At 35.5% G+C, this 21177-nt stretch overlaps 1 protein-coding gene across 3 annotated transcripts in view; it reads left to right on the top strand.

The window, feature by feature from the left end:
• Positions 1 to 21177, top strand: part of LOC135117104 (uncharacterized) — a 219203-nt gene that overhangs the window by 17560 nt on the left and 180466 nt on the right. For 2 of the 3 annotated variants that reach the window (XM_064035539.1, XM_064035537.1), the window contains exon 2: positions 6364 to 6383. The exons of the other annotated variant lie outside the window; for it this stretch is intronic. The gene's annotated coding sequence lies outside the window, so the exon portion shown is untranslated. The remainder of the gene's footprint in view (positions 1 to 6363; positions 6384 to 21177) is intronic. 3 annotated transcript variants of the gene reach the window in all.

The following is a 21177-nucleotide window of genomic DNA, read 5'->3' as shown; positions in this document are numbered from 1 at the left end:
GATTTGCAGCAAAACCGCGTGACCAAATCGCACTATAACTAATATGTAGTTAGTTTGATTGGCCGAGATTGTTGGCCTGCGACCACAGCAGGCAATTTCCCGCACTTGATTATTGCCCATTGTGATGGCTTGAGCAAACTTGACGTGCAAGGTGGAACTGCTCACATAGCATTATGTTCGGGCGTTCTGCTTAAGCAAAATTACGATTATTTCGTAATTAGACGAATAGCTTTATTTTTTTAACATGAATCTACATAATCGCATCACTGCTTAAATTGAACGTTTCTTTCTTCTTAATATAGCTCCTTTGAATTTGCCTGCGATATGTCAATTAAACAACAAAAACGTTTTACAAAATATAATAAGCAAGCATTCACTACAATATCCAAAAAACTAAACCTGTACGATATCCGTATACAGCTAAATATCAGTCTAACAATTCTTACAAACCTCTCATACAAACTGAAAAATAACCGCATTTATCTGCACCACAATGTTCAGGAAAACCTTTACCTTACAAAGAATCATTGTCGAATGTTGTACGATACGACAAACCTTTCGAGTCGAGGTAATATTGCCACCGAAATTCACCCTAAAAGAGGCACTCTGCAACCTGCAGAATAAAAGTCGGCCAACAGTTGACACGATGGTAGGAAAAAATATTATTTTAGGAAAATCGTAAATTCCTCTACAATCTAAGTTTCAGTCGGTCTGATACCGACTTCTTCTCTTGTAATGTGTGTCTCTATTCATCTTTGTACTGGCCTATGAGCTCGAACAAACTCTCGGTCGACTAAAAGTCTGCAGTGTGCTGATTCTAAGGGAAGCAAAGGGTTGTAATTTGAGCAGAAATACGTCAAATTCGTAGAAAACCGGTGTACGTCATGAAGGTAAACTGACCATATTCGGGGTCACGTTTTAGCGATATTAATATAAAATAATGGAATGAGTTTATTAATATGTTTCTTTCCATTGTTTATGAATGGTTAATCGTTTACGTTATATTGGGCGAAAACAGCTGAGGCAGTTATTGACCTGAAAAGCAATGTATCGTATTTATGTCATCTTTAATGGCTGAACTAAAAGTTGAAAATGATATAAAACAATATAGAAAGCTGGAGAATATCTCGCAATGCGGGTGTAACCGCAAGAAACAGTTAGTATCTACACAAATATAAGATATAAACAGTCTCGAATTCAGGAATTTAGCTCTCGAGATCAAAGAATCTAGGTCGGTGACGAATATCTTAATATCTGCGAAACTGAATACTGCTCCGAAGAAATAAAACACTGTTTTATGAAAGCTTTAATATAGTTTTATACTCGTATTTTTATATTTCTTCTGAAAAAATAGACTTCAGTTTTATATTTCAGACAGCGTTTACCTATAGTGCCTCTGTTATTAATACTTGGCAAGCATGAGGATTTGTTGTTTATTTATTTGAAAATAAAATTGGTTTTACTCAAACGTTCATATCTTGTTGCTATAATACCGATCTCTTGTAATGAATACTGCAACTATTTAGCTTTATTATTCTTAACCGACTTGCAAAAAGGAGGAGGTTTGCCATTTGCCATCCGAATGACATTTACGCCTACGATACGATACTTTAGATTTAATGACCAGGGTGGTTGTCTAACTCATAAATGTTCCCAAATCAAAGTTTTATAAAATAAAAAGTAAGGAAAAAGTATTCCTTCCTAACAAAATTAAGATTAATTACTTACGTAAAATTGTCCCCGACAGATTAATCAGACTTTCACTGGAGTCGTACAAAAAAACTTGTAACTTTCAGTTTTTAATCAATTCCTGTCAACACGAGCTTGACCGATGACCTTCGATAAAGAAATTATTTAGTAATGATTCAATTTTACCAAGAATTTGTAGTAACACGAATATTTTTCTATGAAAAACTTATTGGTAATGGCTTTTCTGAAAAACGATTATATCAAAAGGGAATCGTCTGTTAATTTGTTATGACTGAAAGTTGATTTATGTTTTCTGTTGTTCAAAATAGTGAACTGTTGCTATTTCGAATTATTATTTTATTATTCATAATAAGCAATTTTAGGTCTAAGTTTTCAAGGTGAATTTGTTAGCTATGATTGAAGCTGACTTTCCAGAGCCCATTGATATTATGAAAAGTATTTGAATAAAATACCAGTTAAGTATTATCTATTTTCTCGTAAAACTCACAAAGCGACTAACACAATAAAGTAAAAAATTTCTCAACAAGCAAAAGCCTGATTTATGGCTTGATATCTGTTTTTACATAAAATGGTTTATGCAGCTTTTTTATCATCAAGACATTATTTCGAAAAGTATCCATTTGACTGCACCCAAGTATATTGGCAGATTTATTCAAACTCTTGTGAGTAAGAAGTGGGTAAGCCTGACACCTGTCTTACTAAAGAATACTGGGTTGTCCAGGTAACTGGATTGACGAGGTCAGATAGACAGTCACTCCTTGTGACACACTGGTACTCAGCTGTATCCGATTAGACTGGAAGCCGACCCCAGCATAGTTGGGAAAAGGCTAGGCAGATTTATGATTCAAACTTATGTGAATGCTCGCTTTGTTTATATAAACAGAAATTGTACAAGTCTTCGTACATATTTTACATTATTTTAAAATACTGTTTAACAGGTCATCAGGGTGAGGGACACATGTTTTATTGTTTGTAAATATTATGACAAGCGGTCCTATGTTTTTTGCTAATTGACAAGAGAATTAATGATAATTATGTTTTTAGTGAGTTCAGTTGATAACCTCTTTTTGTTAATAACTAAGTTTAAATTTGGCCTTGGTGTTATGCACCAAAATGCCGCGAATAAAATATTACAAATAAACTATAAAAAATCTAATTATATCAAACCTCAGTTACAAAAACGCGCTATTAAGTACCAACCCTCCGAGTGGACACCGTTACAATCTATACATCATTGAAATATTACAAAATCATGCTATTATTACTTAATCAAGATAAAACCTCAAGATATCACCCTACTTAATCATTAGATACACCAAAAAAATGGTTAATCCATTAGCTTACCACCAATTACTTAAAACACGGAAATATTCAAAAAAGAAAGGACAATGCCGGATTTTGTATGGACCCTGTCCCCACCCACCAACAGACTTGAAACTAGTGTCATCGGAAGCGCATCCTTCGATAGATCATGATTATCAAAACGATTTTCTCCAAATGTATGGGGTTTTGGAAATATACGACATTTTAATATACTTAATAATCAATAAACGTCAAGTTTGTTAACCAATTGATGTGGACCGATTTTGATTATTTTTATTTTAATGCAAAGAAGGTGTCTCAACGTTAGTCTCATATAATTTTCATCGGGACCTATTTAGCAACTTTTGAGTTATCACCGGTTAGAATGATAATTGGTTTAATGATTTTGTATGGACCTTTACTGACTCCAACAGAGTTGAACCTAGTGTCGTCAGAAGCGCCATATCCGATAGTCATTTTTTTACTGTGACGACATACTCTAAATGTTTGGGGTTTAATGAAATATTTTTTATTTTTAAATTATTCAAATCTCATACTTGTTTTTTTTTTTATATGAACGTTTACTAGTCATTGGATACATGAAGTGCTGCCGTTGTAAGACGACTAAAAAGTCACGGTGGATACCTACTAAACTAACCTAACGTTACGTTAATTGTGGATACTAAAATGTCGAATATTTCCAAAACCCCATACTTTTGGCGTAAATCGTTATGCTAGTCATGATCTATCAAAGGAGGCGCTTCCGATGACACTAGTTTCAAGTCTGTTGGTGGTGGTGAAGATGTCCTCACGACATCCTACATTGCCTCTTCAAACCGATTATTTTAACCGATGATAACTAAAAAACTGCTTAAAAGATCTTGATGAAAATTACATTAGACTAACTTTGAGATAGATTCTTTAAAATAAAAATAAAAACATCAAAATCGGTCCACCCAACTCTGAGTAATTGGTTAACAAACTTGAAGTTAATTGATTATTAAGGATACTAAATTGTCTTATAGTTCCTAAACCCCATACTTTTGTAATGTGTCTCCATAATAAGAAATGATCTATTAAATGAGGCGCATCCAATGACACTACTTTCAAGTCTGTTGGTGGGTGGGGACGTTTTTAGGCATTGTCCTTTGTAATAGCCAATATTGTAGACTTTGGCCATAGACATAGATGGTGCATTTTATGGCCACCAGGGGGCGGCTTGTGATCGTAAATTATAAGGTGCAGCGTTGGGCAACCATAGGTGTAGGGTAAACATGGGGTGACAATGTAAGGCGCGCTATTCACTGCTCGACTATGGCCGATGCGATTTTTTTACTCGTATTTTATTTTTTGTGTTCGTGTACCTTCCTTTTATTGTTTGTGTTTTATGTAACTAATGAATAGAATGAGAGTACACATATGAATCTTCGAAAAAACTATTTCTTCTCTTTGGAAAGCGATGTCATTAGTAATGGACTGTTACAAAAAAAGTAAATTAAAGCAATGCCCGCAAAAGAAGCAAATTAAGGATGAACAAACTTGACCATTAATTAAGCCCAGCCTCAATGGCTCCCGCCGCACCGTCAGCAGGACCCCTTATCAAGGATAAATCAATATTCAGCCCTAAGTTCATGGCGTGACGTGATCGCATTTTGGCGCCGCTCCCGATTCGCCTGCAACACACATAAACAACACTCTATATCTACATGCACACACACATGTATAAACGACAATGAATGCCAAAGTAGCTTCATTTAAAAAAAGCGCGAAAATGATTGGCATTCTTTTTATAAGAAAAATGCAATTTAAATTCGGCCAGTAATATTTTAAAATTCAGAATTCGGCTGTCAGATATGACGATTGATTGAAGTTGCTTCTGTCTGATGCACACATTAACAGATAGGTTTCGCACACATGCTTAACATAAATGGTGTATGTACACGCGGCCATTATGAATTGTTTAGTTAGGGGTGCAATGTCGTAATTTTTTTAATCGATTGCGGTAGGTCAGCGTTCTATTGATCCGTTGCATGTCAGAAGTGCATAATTAAGTTTTTGGTCAATAGTGGCGAAACTGCATTTTGTACTGTAATATTATTTCTTGTTCGTTAATGTATACCGTCACAGAAAACTGCGGTGCTAAAGTTTTTAGAATTTGCAAGCTTTTTTGTTGAGCTGAAATGAAATAATAGTTATCGAGTCAATATCATTTTCTCTTAGTTAGGTATATATTTTCTTATTAATATTTTCTTCAATGAAACAAAGGCAAAGCGACGAAGGTTTTATTTATTAAATGAGTTGTTGTTTCAATAGGGACACAAAACCAGTTTTTATGAACTAAAATTGCCAAAACCAACCCTACAGTTGACAAATTGCCAATGAAAAAAATCATCAGGTACAAAATGGCGCCCAATTCTCTTGACAAAGCGCGCGAATAACTCAAATTCATAACGCAGTGACTTCTCGTTACTTGTACTTTCTAGAACGGTCTCAAAATCGCCCTTACAAGTGAGGGTCGGCCCTGTCGGCCCTGTAGGCCCTTGGTAGGGCTGTCGCGTGACTAATGCGTTTTTATTTAATGCGGACAAGATTACAGCTAATTTTGTAGCGTGTGTTCATATAATAAATGTGGTATCACTTTATCTGTTCACGGTGTTGTTTATGGTTTGTTTTTTTTTTGTTTCCGTGATGTTATTGTTTTGTTTTGTTGGCCATTACAACTTATAATTATTAATTTATCCTTAAGTTAAGAAATAAAGTACAATAGACGTAATAAAGAAAAGAAAACTTAAGTATTTTTGAATGTAAATGACCTATAAACCCAAAGCGCATCTAGTACCTAAATTAATCAAACCTAAATTCCTTCTCTAAACTTCTCTAACCATACCAAAAGCCGATTTCAGCGTAAAACCAAGAAAGCTAGATTAATTACAACTACCTAACTCCTGCTAATGTTTCTAGTTACCAAGAAGTTCTTATACCAGCTATTGAATAAAAACTTTTCTTCTATAAAACTAAATAGCATGTTAAAACTAAAGTTTGTACGTTTGTGAGGAAAACGTGAACCGAAGGCGTGTTGCCACTTTTAACTCCGAAACAAATAAGTTTTTCTCAGTTTCCCGTTTGACTAGTTTCATATTAGTTTCTTTGTGCTAGTTTCCATATTTCTGTGGTGTACACGTTTTGTTTATGTGGAAAGGTTGCTTTGGAACAAAGTTCTTGAGGTCGGGTCGAAACAGTAGTGAAATCGTCATGTAAGGAAAAATGAGTTGTGACCCTTTCTGCCCGTTTTGTACTTTTTTGTCAAGTTATACATATAAACATTACTTATAATATCTTTTTTATTTACAGATCTAAGGACAACAACACCCGTAAGTATAAAAACCTTAATTAAACAGCCGCGTAGTAACATTTTAGTAGCAGCCCTAAAGCCCGCCTTAATAATTTACGCGCGACATCACTCGAGCAAGGGTTGTCAAACATTTTCAACTTCATTATAAAATGGCGAAAGCCCCCTAGCGGCCGTCTCCGGAATTACACGGAGTTAAGAAAATAATGGACGCCAGTGATGGTAGCTATAATCTGTCCTGTAGTTAAAAGGGTGTTATTTACCCCGAAAGACTGAAACTAAAATTGTTTTAAAAATAACAGAACTCAATATTTTTTGTTGGAAACGGGATACGCGCAGTCACGAAATGTTGAATTGGATATCTACCGCACGGATAAACTGAAACCCAAAAAATCTATTCTGGAAACCTACCGAGCATACTCTGCCTACGTAATACAATTGAAATGCTAATTTATCGAATAAAGCGAAATATCGCAAAACAAAACACTCCAAACTGACAATAAACATACATTTGGGCATAAAATAAACGCGGCTAATAAAGTCCGAAGCCTAAATAAACCCTATTCGTCCGATTTTACTCCATGTATTATTTTAACTCACGCATAAATACTTATCTACCCTTTGAGAGTTCATTCACCTGGTAATCCTAACGACCGGAGATTACTCGCATATGATATTTACTCTTTGCTGATAAAATAATCTGAACGTTCTCAGCTCCGAAAAATACCAAAGAAGGTTTTTACATATCCATTAACGGTCGCTCTACAAAAAGTATATTATTATTTGCTCCGATTTTATTTATGTAGCACTTTCGGTATTTATTTGTGTAACTCTCTGTGTGTTAACAAACGAATCGGGTCACAGGGCTCAGAGCCATTTTTTTTATTGTAGCAACATTATTCAAGAGTTTCAGGGCACGTGCAGACTTTTTAAATTTCGTTGGCTTTGTATTGTCAAGTACAGCTGTGATTCCCACGAGTGAAAATGAATAATTTTCTGTCTTCCTTTCTCTTATAAATAAATGTGATAGCGTATCTACCTAATCCGCTGTTAATGGCGCTACAATGTTTTCATAACGCACTTTACCGCGGCTCAGCGGTTTGTGTGCCGTAAAATTTTGTGGTTGATTGCCACGACAGGTGGATCGGGAATTACAAAATAAACATATCACGAATCCATCGCACACTTATGTCCCGGATTTAAGTCCCGTATTCCGGAGAATACGCACCGAACCTGTATAAAACCACATTTTTATGTAAAGAGATGTCATAACCGTGTATAGGAATCAGGGCATTGCGAATTCGTTGCTCCATATTATATCGCTAGCAGTCGCTGGGGGGGGGGGTGTTTATCGCCGCACACTTCTCTTCATCTTTATTACGGATTTATTGCTTGCCCCCTCAGAAATAATGCGAATATTTATGGCTCTTGTATTAATGAATTCCTCTAACATTTTTTCCATTACGAATCCATATTTCTCAACACAATTTAGCACCACAATAAAAACGCCTCTATAAAAAATGAGAGTCAAATTTCTTTCGGGGCCTTAAGTTAACTTTCTGTTGTTTTTGTGTCAGGCGCTTCGAAATGAAGTAACAAAACGTAGCGATAAATTGTCGAACAAAGGCTCGACTTCATTGGTTTCAAATCGTTCTAGTCGTAATGTGTTGAGATGTCTCCGACAGAAGTTCGTTCCATTTACTTTGTGTTCTCTTTGAAGAGCGTTCTTTGAAACTGGAGTTAATTCGAAATGTAGGATTCCGTCAAGTGGCCCTAGTGTAGTGGACACACCTCGCCTGACATATCGATAACGCGTATTTAGAAGGCAGTAAAGAAAGGTGAATGTCGTCGACATTGTGATGGATACCACTTATGAAATAGTTTCACGTAAGCGGCCGCCACTTTGAGTAGTCACAGTTTAATAGAGAAATGGCTTCCTATTACTTTGTATGAGCAACTTTTGTGGTAGCTTGTAAAAAATGAGTGGAGTTTTTATGTGCCTTCATGATGACAGTTTAAGTGTTACAATTTAACCAGATCCTGATAAATGTGTGGGTAGTGGCAGGCCAGTTACTATGCGATCAAGGGGTTTATATTTCATAGTGATGAAAAAGGTACTATATAGTTACTTTTAAGAGAAATTTAAATAAAGTAAGCATTATTTACGAAGCTTGGTTCTTCATCTAATCATTTGAAAATAAATTGAAAGATTAACGTGGTGTTTGTTGCTTTTGGCAAGCCCAGATTTGATCGCTTCACAAAGATCAAAGATAGCCAATACCATTACAGTCCCTTCCAGTTTTCTTCAGAATGTTCACCCTCTCACAATTTCACGGTATTTCTTTAAACGTTTGTCACACGATAAAGATTAGACGATCGTCTAATTGTTCCCAAAGGATTTGTGGTAGCGGTAGGGCTACAAAATACGAGGGTAGATGAAGAAATGAAAAAGGGCGGGATTACTGATTGCTGTGTATCTGTCGCAGATCTTTTCACAAAACATTTTTATATTGAAAAGAAGAAAAGGGGGTTTAAAGACGGAAGTCTTTTCGTCAGGACCGTTGTTATGTACCCTGATAAAAGAAAATTATGCCTTAAAAGTTTAGTAAATTCACAACTAATACAAATAACAGTGTTGACAAATTAGTCAAATTAATGAATAAACCCTACCACATAGAGAAGTAGGATCTACAGCATAACTTCTAACGTGACGATAAAAATCCCATCACAAAACACACCTTAGTTTTAAAAATTCCAAACATTCAGACTATACATTTTCATTGCAATTCTCCACAGATTTTATAGCTTCAGCTACCATAAAGTTTTCTAGGAAGTTTCGTGAGGTGATCGCGTGACGACTCGAATGACGGAGCGGTTTCGTGAGCTTCTCCTTAATTCATTGCCATGTGGCATGTTCACTGTTCACCGTGTCTGTTGTTTTGTACGACAAATATGTTCGTGAAGGATTGCACTGTCTTCTGAATGTAGCTCGTTCAGGTGATTGGGGTGTTTGGCTGATTGTATACAGAGATTGTGGGTGCTTGTTTAGATATTTTAAAGTTTTTGTGTGTCTGAGATTGATTCGTATTAAGTCTATTTGGCGTCTGAGTTTTTTCGTTCTTATCATTGGCAATCATTTCCAAATCAATGACATCTATACTTCTATAGTCATATTAAGATAATTTTATTGGTATAAAGTAAGTCATTTTGTTTATTTATTTTGGTACCTACTGTTTCATAAACGTGACCATCAAGGCTATTTATGTATAACTTTCTTCACCATTTGCTGGAGCATTTTCATTTTACTTATCTATCAGTATTTTTCAACGATCTTTTTAAAACATTGTACCTTGCTATCTTTAGTTAAAGTTTTAGCCGGATGGTCGTGTCGTTTAGGCAAGCAAGCTTGCTTTTTTATTTTGTTTTCAGTAGAAAACGGTCGTATTCTTATATATTTTAAATGGATTATTTCCTTTGCGAGGTGGTGGAATCTTTTTAGTGTTTGCTTCTTCCTGTTGCGGCGACAAATAGTCGTTCTGAGGGCAATGACTTGCATTTGTTTTTTGCAGTTGGAGATTTGTAGGTCTGCAAGTCTGTACTGAGCAGTTAGCAGTTATAGATCAGTGAATAATGGCTTTAGGAAATTAGTGTGCAACCGATTCAGCTAGGATTTGAAAGGCAATAGAAGAGGTCAAAGAAGATTTTTCTTTGTTAAAAAAAAAAAAAAAACTACTAATATTACATGCTCATTATAATTATTTTGAATAACCTTAAAATTAAATAAAATACTAGATTGAAGTTGTTTAATAACTTCTGATTGTTCTCACCGGTATTCCCTCACGAGATTTTAGTTAAACCTGTAGAAATATAGCCTGGATTTTCCTACTGAATCTTAACTAAGTTTCAGCAAAATAGTACCTGGTTACCGTTAATTTGTATGCAACCACGAAATGCTGCAATTTAACACTTTGTGGTAGGAGATGTTTATCGTAATGACTTAATAGTTTCACCTGGTTTTGCTTTAATCTTTGAGAATAAAAGAACCTTCTCCTGGTTTGTTATACCAGTTTTTTTTATTGATTCGGGTACGTTTAATTCTCGTTTGCAAACGACAAACGTACACTAATGTCACAATATTTAATTATTTTTTAAATTTATTTTCAAATAGTATTTAATTGTTACACGATGTGATGTATTGCTTTATCTCACCATTTTGTTGGAACTCCAAAAGAGTTAGCAACTCAGCAACTGGTAAATAACATTCTTTTTTAAAACTCCTGAAAAAACAAGATCGCAACGAACCTTTTACATTTCACATTTTTGCACTCTAGTAGTAAAGATTTATAATTGAGGTCATTTTCTACCATGTATGTAGTGGGTTAGCGTTGTTTTAATTATAAGCGAAGGTTGATACAGCAATCGTTAATAAACTGCGTCCTTAATACCGGGGCACGCGAGCGCATGCTTCTGTGTTCAAAATCATTCCTTTTAACATTTTGTTGTTCGTTTGTTTGTTTATGTAACCTGAAAGGGAATTAGCTGTTGTTCATAAAACTTGAATGAAATCAACATATTGAGACCTACATAGAAGCTGAAGAGTTGAGCTGACTGACCTCTAGTTGTCATATAGAAATAGTAATTATAACAACTGCATGTAATCATTAGCAATTATTTTTCCTGTAATTTGATAATTTTAAAGTCAACGTATACTTTTTTTATGTTTCCGCAGTTCTGGTACAGGAAAGGCTCCAGAAGGATAATGGGTGGGTTTTAGTTTTATACTCTGTGCTGCTTCACCACAGCAAAAAGGTCATTTGAATTAAAAACTTAAGCAGTAACAATCTCTGAGACCAACCTTTGAACAAACTATTTGAAATCTGAGATCTACGGCAGTTGAATCTACCATCAAAAACCTTAAGGGTATTAAAGTGACTCATAGACGATTAGCACTAATAGTTAGGGTAACAGAACTGGCAGTTAAGGGACTTACCGGCGACTGGCGAATCAATACGATAAGTTAACTGTAAGGTTTCGGCTTAAAGGTTTATTGGCGACCTTACGTGCGTGCAGGTCGATGACACCTGGTGTAAGGTCGGCTTCACGTGTTGGTGACAATGTTTGTACCAACATTGATGGCACGTATTTCATGACAGGTCGCCTCCAACAGGTATCTGTGGAGATCTAAGGGGGAGGCCTATGTTCAGCAGTGGACGTCCTATGGCTGAGAGATGATGATTTAATGACAAATTTTAATGGAGATAGAAGGGCCAAACGTTGGTGATAGTTTTGGACAAGATGAACATATACGTTAGGTCACGATTGTTGGTTCAAAAGTTGGAGCCATTTGTTTGTATGGCAGTTTGTTTAAAAAGAACTTAAGCAGATTAAAGTTTTTGCATTTTATTTTCTGCGCATTTGATGCAAACATCATAAAGCCATGATAAAGTCAGCAATTTGGATAGATAGATTGTAAAGAGTAAGATAGAAAATCTTTATTGTATTTTTGTTTTAATAAAATAAAGTTAGCTCTTAATACGATAGAGTAATGCCTTGTTTTGATGTCAAAATCGTGAGTTAACTTGACCTTTATCCTTTTGAAAGACGTTAAATCACGAAGTTATCTTTGATATAAAGGTTTCTTTTAGCATTTAAGGTAATTTGACTGAGTTACTTAGGTAATTTGGTTTTCGTCTAAACCTCTCTTAGGTCTATCCAATTTAGTATTCCCAGTAATTAATATGCCTAAATCTGCTTATAGGTACTTTTCAACAAATTGTTGTGGAATTTAGTCATGACATGACTAAATATTTTATACTAGCTTAAGCCAGTGGTTTCACTAGCATCCCATATGAGTTACTCTGAGCACCCGGAAAAAAGTCTATAGCCTTCCTTGAGAAATGGGTTACCTAACGGTGCAAGATTAAGGTATACAAATCAGTCTAGTAATTCCTGCAATTTTCGCGTCCAAGACAAACGAATTCTTCAGCTTGATATCATTAGTCACTAGAAGATAAACCTATTTCCACAAACGAAATACCTACTTCCACACTCAAATTAACCAAGTATCAACTATTGCCATTTGGTTGATCAGATCCGTTTCAATCAAACGTACAATATCTTTGTCTGGCGCGCTAATTAGTCTACGTAAGTCTGTGGTGTGCATTCTGCCTATGTGACTGGAGTGAGATACTATCGTGTTTTGTTTCGTGTAATAGCTATAGCGATGTTTTTTTGTATTTGTTGTGATATCTATTTGTTGTCTTTCTAGGATTTTGAAATCATCGCGGAAGACTTAATGGCGGCTCTTAACTATTCCTCCGATGCTCACTATTCCTACCTAAAAATTTGTTTCTGCTTAGCAACACGTGCTGTTAAATTTCGTACGTAACTATACTTAGTCATAAGTTACGGTTGTATCAAGTTATACAATTATCTTCTAACGCAATTTTACAGTTTTGGACAGTGTTGCTGTTGTTCAATGTTGTTAACTTATATTTCCTTTGTCCTTAAAAAAACTCACGTTAGACAACTTTCGTATTTAGGAAATCGCTCGGGTCAAATATCCTAGGGTATGTAAGAGTGGTAAACTTTATTCTTTCTATATGCTATGTTGCTGCATATTACACAATTTTTATACAGAACTAATGCTATGTCCCCCAAAGTTCTGAAAACGATGATACTGCCTTCATGAAACTACATAAAATAACACCATGAAGTAATGTGTACAGCACCATAGTTTATCTAAGGCATATTGAAGTATTCTGGAAACTTCCACCGAGTAACACACCATTAAATATTACGTGTAGCTGGTAAAAGTTTTTAGTAGGTTGGTTGCATCAAAATTCCAGCATGTTTTACGATATTAGTGTTATGTGTTAAGTTTATGTTTTTACTAGCTTTAACTACTCCGTGAACTATAAGGATATTATATTAACAAAAATGGGCACTATGGGCTTGACACTGAAGAGTTTTCCAAATTGGTCCAGTAGTTCCTGGCGTTCAAAAATGGTATAGTATGTTAGGCAAGAAACAGGTTCTTAACAGAAAATGTAAGTAGTAGACGTAACTGACATCCAATTATAACTTTTGGCTAATCTTTGACGAAAACAGACTGTATTTTTGTTGTTCAAGCAAACATTAAAAAAAAACACAATAAGGTCCAGTCATTCCAGCGTATCTTCGAAAACCAACAAACGTGTCCATTTTAAGCAATTTAACGCCACGAAATAACCTTTCACCCCTCGTCACATGTTTGCGTTTTATTATTATTCCAGAGAGCTTCAGCGTTTAATTTTTCCTTCCATAAATATATACAAATATATCCTAGTACAACATAATTCTGGGCGTCAATGACGAACATCATTAATCACGGTGTTGCCATCATTCATCATGCCGGCCAGACTTTAGTATTTACATATTTTCTGTTCTGGCAACATTTTTTTAAAGTTCAGCTTTTTTTATTAAAGTGTAGTGATGTGACAGTTTTCGTGTTAACACTGTGGTCATGTGGCCAGCAATTTGTCTCCCGTTTTTGTTGGTATTTATTTTGCGCTGCTGTGCTTAATGTGTCGTTCCGAACGCAAAAGTGCCGCGAGAGGCTGTAACGGTTTTATATCGTGGTTGTTCATAAGCCTATTGAAAAAAGTTTTATTTAATAACCTTTTAGTACCTATCGGTACATAGATATGACATGTATGGTTTGAATGATTGGAACTCCGTTAAATAGTTAGGAACGTATTTCTGGCCTTGGTCCAATCGACCGGTGCAGCTGTTATTAACCCAGAACCCTTCCACAATAATAACACAAAACGTCCAGTAATGAGGTCTTCATCAACGCCTTTATCAAGATGATTAAGATCACACCCGTGTTATTTAATACGAAAGCAGAACTATTTTCCTTACCTTACGAAACGCAATTATTTCGAGATATCAGTATCGTCAGACGTAATATCGATATTAATAATCGAGAATCGAGATAGATTTAGAGATATCTAATATCGGATAGATGTTGAACAATGTGGTATCTGTTAATATCGATTCCGGTGAAGTTTGAAGTTAGTGAAGTTCCCTTATTGACTGTTTCGTGTAAACTTGGAGTAGTTATGAGTTTGAGAGTCTGCGTGTGAGCTGCCTTGAAGCTTGTGAACCGAGTGAGGAGTATGTAAGGTGGGATAGGCTGAAGGTGTAGGTTATTTGTGACTAACCATATTTTGAATCACTGTTTTAGGAAGATATCTATGTTCTCCGGATTATTTTACTTCTTCTTCTTTTTATCGAGTATTTGGGGAGGCCAGCATTACGTACTCCATAACGGACACGGGGCTGTAAGCCCAATCAACTTTCAGACTAGAGAATGTTTTGTGAAAGTTTTAAAACATCCGATACGATTTTTGCTCGATCTGGGAATCAAACCCGGAATCCCTTGCACTTCACTTGCTTGCGACCACTTCGACCAACGGAAGAGTTACTAAATATTTTCTTGATAGGAGATCTTTAGTTTACTCCAAGGCCAGTCCACTATCATAACTCAAGAAGTTGAACATAGTTAAGTTGTACAACAGTCCAAGTGGAAAGAAAACTTTGTAAATTGTTTCCTTCCCCCATAGTAAGAAATCTCTGAATAGAATGAAGTATGTAACCGTCCATAGATAACAAGAGGCAAGTGGAATGGAAAATGTCGGAAATAGACTATTACTGTGTTCCATGCGGATGCACTTATCTTACGTAGTCTTACTTTATGAATATTCTTAGTAAAAATGATAGATACGCTATATTATACCTACTATTGTTATAAAAAGTAAATGTTTTGTTCATAAGGTTCAAAATCAGAAAATTCTAAGGTGTAGTGGAAATAACTAAACATCACATCTCAACACTAAATAGATCTGCATTCATTTCTATAAACAGATGCCATGGAAAGATGTCCTTTTGAAAACAAACAATGGGAAATTGCATACTTCAACGAAATTGTGGTAACTGTACATAGGCAAAACAAACTATAAAAGAACACACTATATAATTAGCATTTTACAATGATGTCGAAAAAATTACAAGTCAAGTGTTTAGGTACTTAGGTACAAACCTCAATACCAAGTTACAAAGTCAACATATAAAAGCACAAAACCCATACATTTATCAATCAGAAATCCTGTTCATATCCTTGATAAGTCATGTGTAGAGGTCACGACAAACTGAAATAGGGTCTGATTGTAATACATTCCGATGCCTTACGGTCCAAAGGTTTTGTTGTATTAGATATCACGGTATAGATACGGTATTTCGATATGATAATTGAAATTATAGGGATATCGATTCTAATATTTATTTAGGCGTGTTTGCTGAAGGGTCAAGCTTCCTCAGGTTTCATGATGTTTAAGGGTCACTGGGTCAAAATGTTATTAGATGTTATAATAGGTAGATTGTAGTTTCGCTATTGGGTTACCCTTATTACTTGCTACGAATTCTTGGAACTTAATTGATTTTGAAGTACACCCTATTGTAGGTACCTTTTGGGTATTACATTTTGACTCTAGACTCTAGACTATTTGCATTTATTTGGTTCAGTAGTTTTGGTGTGAAATACAAAGTTGAATGAGTAAATACTTATTCATTTTCGACCTACGTAAAGGGCAGTACCATCTCCAAAATTCACTATCCGTTATTGGCGAGCAGTGAGTGACAATCAAACAAGTGATTTATGTGCGACGAGAGAGAAGGGAACCGCACTTCATGGCTTTGTTTATAGCTCACACTTCAATTGGCAATTGTTACTATACTCTATAAACCTACTGCAGTAACTACTGTACTAGGAAAAGTGGATTTATTGGATCTTACATACTACTTTTTTTTCAAAACAGCGTTCTATGCTAAAAATACAAATATCCGAAATGAGAACCTCCTCCTCTTTGGGAAGTTAGTTAAAAATACAGCGGGGTGTACAATCTTTCTCTAAAATTACACGCTTGAAAAATTTACCATTATAACTATTATATTTCCAGTCTCAAGTAATAAATAAACAGTAGCTTGTGACCAGCTTGTTAATAGTTCTATGAATTTCGCACAAGTAATATTGGACGGTGAAAAGTCAATTGAAATGTTGCTCAGTCTAAATACAAAAGTTATAGTCTAGAATTAGTTAGAGATTGAATTCAAAAACAAAACTAAATTATCCATGACTGACTCAAATAAGCATATTAAAGGTATTACCAGATTGGGAGACAGAAAACGGAACATTGATCACATTTGCGACTCAAGCTAACGACATATAAATGAGAAAATTTCCGTGGGTGCTGTCACAGGCCAGATTATTATAGCCTATTCAAATTTCTACCCACATGAGTTTATGTAGCGTGGTTACAAATGTAATATCAATTTCCCAATGACCCTTTTCGAATGGAGTATTTTCTATAGAAACTTGACGGCCTATTATAGGGTTTTTCTCAATTGTTAATGTTATAGATACTTACATGATTTTGTGTGTGTAGTTAGTAAATCTGTGGGCTGGATGTTCACTAAACGGTTGGGAGATTAGGTCGGCTTTTTTGGGGCGTAATAGATACATCATTACTATTTCTTAGGCTTTTTGTAGTGGACTTATGTGTGTGTAAATGTTGGTTGCTTTATAATCGTTTAAATGGACTTGTATTTAGAATACCAATAAGAATATTGTGTTATTTATCCCCCTTAATATGTGATACCTACCTAACTTTTATTTATGGGATTGCGAGACCGCTCGAGACTACAAGATTCTTATATTTAGGCCTACTCACCAGACACTTAACATTGTTCTAAGTGCACTTCACCAATAAAACAATATTTGAGTTCTAAGAATTTTGTGAAAACTCAACGCCTTTGACGCAACGTCTTTTGAAGAAAAACTTTCAGCTTCTGAGTAGTCTATTGGAACTATTGAAAAGACTTTCGCGACCTCTGTATTGAATCTGGCGTCCTAGTACTTATTTGCTGTTAGTTTATTATTTTCTCACTAAGCAAAGTTAGTATTTTGTGTTAATTTATTGTCTGTTTAATTTTACATCGTCATAACTGTTAAATATCAATTTGTAATAACTATTTGAAATGGCAGAAAAATAATTTATATTGAGATGTTCCGAGAAACATCGAAAACGGCCAGCTATATCTAATCAAATTAATTAATTGATTGTTATTGAAAGGGAAAACTCGTTAACTTGTTCGTAGCTTTATTAAAATCAAAGTTATCTGAATGTTGTTTATTTAAACTTCGGCCGATCAAAATGGCATGGTTTATTTCGAAATCTTTGTAACACGTGGAGCGTCTATTTATTTTATTCCAAAAAAGGATACGCATGCCATTCTTGTATCTTATTAAATAACATCGATAGGAACACACACGAAGGAAGGTTTTTAATTGTACAAGTCAAAAAAAATCTCTAACATACAAAGCAGAAATCCTATTTACCTAGATGCATCACTTCAAACTCAACATGTGTAACTCTCAAATTATCGCTGTGTCGACAGTCTAATAGCGATCGTCATTCTGTCAGCTCCTCATTCATCTGGCAGCCTGTATTGGGATTCTATAAAACTCGATCAACAACTCGCATTTCACTTCGATTCGTAATGTCATTTCATACTTTAGGGGAGGTAGGGGAGCGATGGGCACTTTTTCACATTTATTGCATAAAAAATCAGATTTTACAGATAATCAACTTTTATTGCCATTTCTTATGTTTGGCTAGATAAAATCAAAGAGCTATCCTAAAAATTACAATCAGTTTCAACATTACGAGATATTTAAACGGTTTAAATAAAACCGTCGACACGTCAAAATTTTGTTTAGTCTGACATGCTTTAGTTGGTACTTACGTAGTGTTTAAAGTTACTTTTTGGTTTTTATAGGGTTTATCGTTTATAACATTTCGTCATAATAATTGCGTACTTTTTTGGGTCGGGGGTTTTTTTTAATTTATAATTTTATTTTATTTCATGTTTTTTTAAAGGAGCTCCTTAATGTTTCCTTCTTTTTATGATGGGTTCGCTAATGCGATCTCAGCCAAAGGAAGCTGTTTAACAATCCTCATGACAAACTGGCTCTGGGAGAATTGCACAGATTGAGAAACAATAAAGATGGACCTTTGTTGATCCAGGGTTATATATCATTCTAGGGTTTCATCCGCCACATCCCATTTCCAGAATTAGGTTCTCGTCAATTAGAAACATGAAGAAAACTAGTCAAGACAAATTAAACGAGCCCAAACTCGATGGGTTTACTAAAAGGCAGTTCAGGGTTACCTATCTTCGTGTCCTAACAGCAGACCAGCTCAGTGGTTCCAGAAGACATTAGTATTTCAAATTTTAGATCCCACATATGCTTGCAAGTAAACTGAGCGTGTAACATTCCTATCACACCTAACAAACGAGCTGATGACCTTGATATACAACACCCCGTCGTTTTGCGTCGGGGTTAAAAAGAATGGTTTGCGACGGGAAATTCCTAAAGATTTAATATAACGAGCAATACAAGAGGTATCAAAAGGTTAAAAATAAAATTAACAGCTGATAAATATGGAGTCCCTAGATCAAGTTGGCAACGGTACCTGAAACAAGATTCTATAAAGGATTTTTAGCGCAGATTTATAACCTCACAAATTTTCACTGAAGAAGAAGAACAAAAATTTACAAATTATACATTACATGGTATGTCCAAGCCTCCCTACCATAGGGAGCATTGGACACTTTTGACTTAGTTTATAAAAAAAAAATCGGTAAAAAAACTTAAGTAAAACGGTTTTATCTTATGTGCACTGAAAACTAGAAAATAAAAAATAGTTACTTACCTGTCAACCTACGTAGGTGGTTAGTCCCGGTCATATTAGACTAAAATAAAAACGTGGGGCCCATAAACTATTGCTGTAGTACCTCTTCTAGAGGTATAATAGGTGTGGATTGCATCGACTTACTATAATCGTAACTGGAGATTTTGACAATCAATCATTAATAATAGAAAATACACATACCTTTCATTAGTTTTCTCTTTATAACGATCCGAAACCGCAACAAAATATTTAAGTACTTTTACGAGTGTTTGTTCTTGACAACTCACAGAAATGACAGATAGTCTATGGATGAACACCGTTACCAGTCGGTAACGTAAACTACCCAATAAAAAAACTATGATCAAATCAGAATAAAAGGACCCCCCCCCTTTAATCTGATTTGATAATGTCTCCCAACTGCCCATCTCTCCCCTACCTCCCCTATAGATAGACAGATTTTGGCAGATCTGTCAAAATCTCGACTTTAATTTAGTTCAACTTGTCAACACGCTCGATAGTGAAGCGCTAGTGTAGTTTGACAATGTCAATCACGAAACTTTAAGGTAGAATTCCGTGGGTCGCGATTGTCGCAGCCGCGCGCGACAAAAGTCAACCTATGAAAATGTATGGCACCGCTGTCGAGGGCCGCGACAGTCGCGCGCGGACGACGAATTTCGTGAGCCGCTGGCGGCCGTACGCTTCTCAACATGGTCTAGCGCTTAATAACATCTATAGAATTATAGTAAAACCAGAATTAAATTGTTGACAATGCCGCGAGCAGCTTACGAAATTCGTCGGCCTCGCGCGACTGTCACGGGCCTCGGCAACGGTGCCATACATTTTCATAGGTTGACTATTGTCGCGTCCACGGAATTCTACCTTTAGATCGAAGTCGAAGTGAGAGTGATGTCGAAGTGAGTTATGATATTTTATAGAATCGACATGCTGGTAGCTTGGCAGACAGACAGGCAATCGCGACCAGACCTCCAACTAATATATTCGTGCCACAAGCATTATGTTTGCGGCACATTGAATTAATTCACCATTCCGTTCAGCCTGTGGGAAGGCTTCAAGTTATTACACTGTGTTACTCTGAAATGGATTAAAATCATTACCTAAGATTTAGTTTATAAAGAAGAATTCATGTGTAAATAGCTGTTTAACATTTTTGAAGAACAACTACAGTATTCGAAGTGAAAATGGGTTTGGTCTGAAAATCAACTGTGTTTTTTTAAAATCGCAATTTCAATCTTTATGCCTTAAGAACAATGTTTCAGTACATATAGTATAGTATTTTGATAATATAATAAACGATATTTTTTGTGTGTAAAGAATGACCTATATATATATCGACCTATAAAAGTGTACATAAGTCGATATTGTATAATCAGTAACTACCTCTACAAACAAACAACTTGTATCAACGTTGACTCAATTTTAGCCCTTCTCCGAACCCCCAAATTCACGTGTAAATATTACCAAACCAACAGTTACACAAATCCAGTTTTTGGTTACTTTTCCATAGAAACCCGACACTGAGCTGAAGCCATTTCGCAATAAAACATGCGAAACCCGATGTCCCTGTTTTCAGTGATACGCCCGTATACGTTGAGAGAAAATAACCAAACTTTGGCCCGTAACTCGGTACGACCACTTTTGAAACTTCCTTTTGATAAATGGGATTTTTCGTATTTATCTTATCCCGTTTTTCTTTCTATAAATGTTTGTTTTAAAACAGGCTTTTGTAGCGTAGTGTGGAAATGATTAAATACTCTGTGTTAATTGGTTTTAGATCACCCTAGGATATAGGTGATCGTAGTTAAAACTACATCGAATTAATTGCTACAAAGATGAAGACAGAGTTATTTTCTCGTTTTTGATATTAGTTAAGAAGGACTGGACTAAACTCACATTCATTTCCTACCAACCAATTGCTTCCGTAAGCTACAGGAAAACTCCGTTCCAAAAAATATGTGTTACAAGAAAAACCAATCCAATCTTTATTACGACATCGATCCACGG

Source organism: Helicoverpa armigera, chromosome 7 (genome assembly GCF_030705265.1).
Source record: "Helicoverpa armigera isolate CAAS_96S chromosome 7, ASM3070526v1, whole genome shotgun sequence".
NCBI classification, from domain to species: domain Eukaryota; kingdom Metazoa; phylum Arthropoda; class Insecta; order Lepidoptera; family Noctuidae; genus Helicoverpa; species Helicoverpa armigera.
Note: the sequence above shows the minus strand (reverse complement) of the source record. Positions and strands in the feature narration are given on the sequence as shown.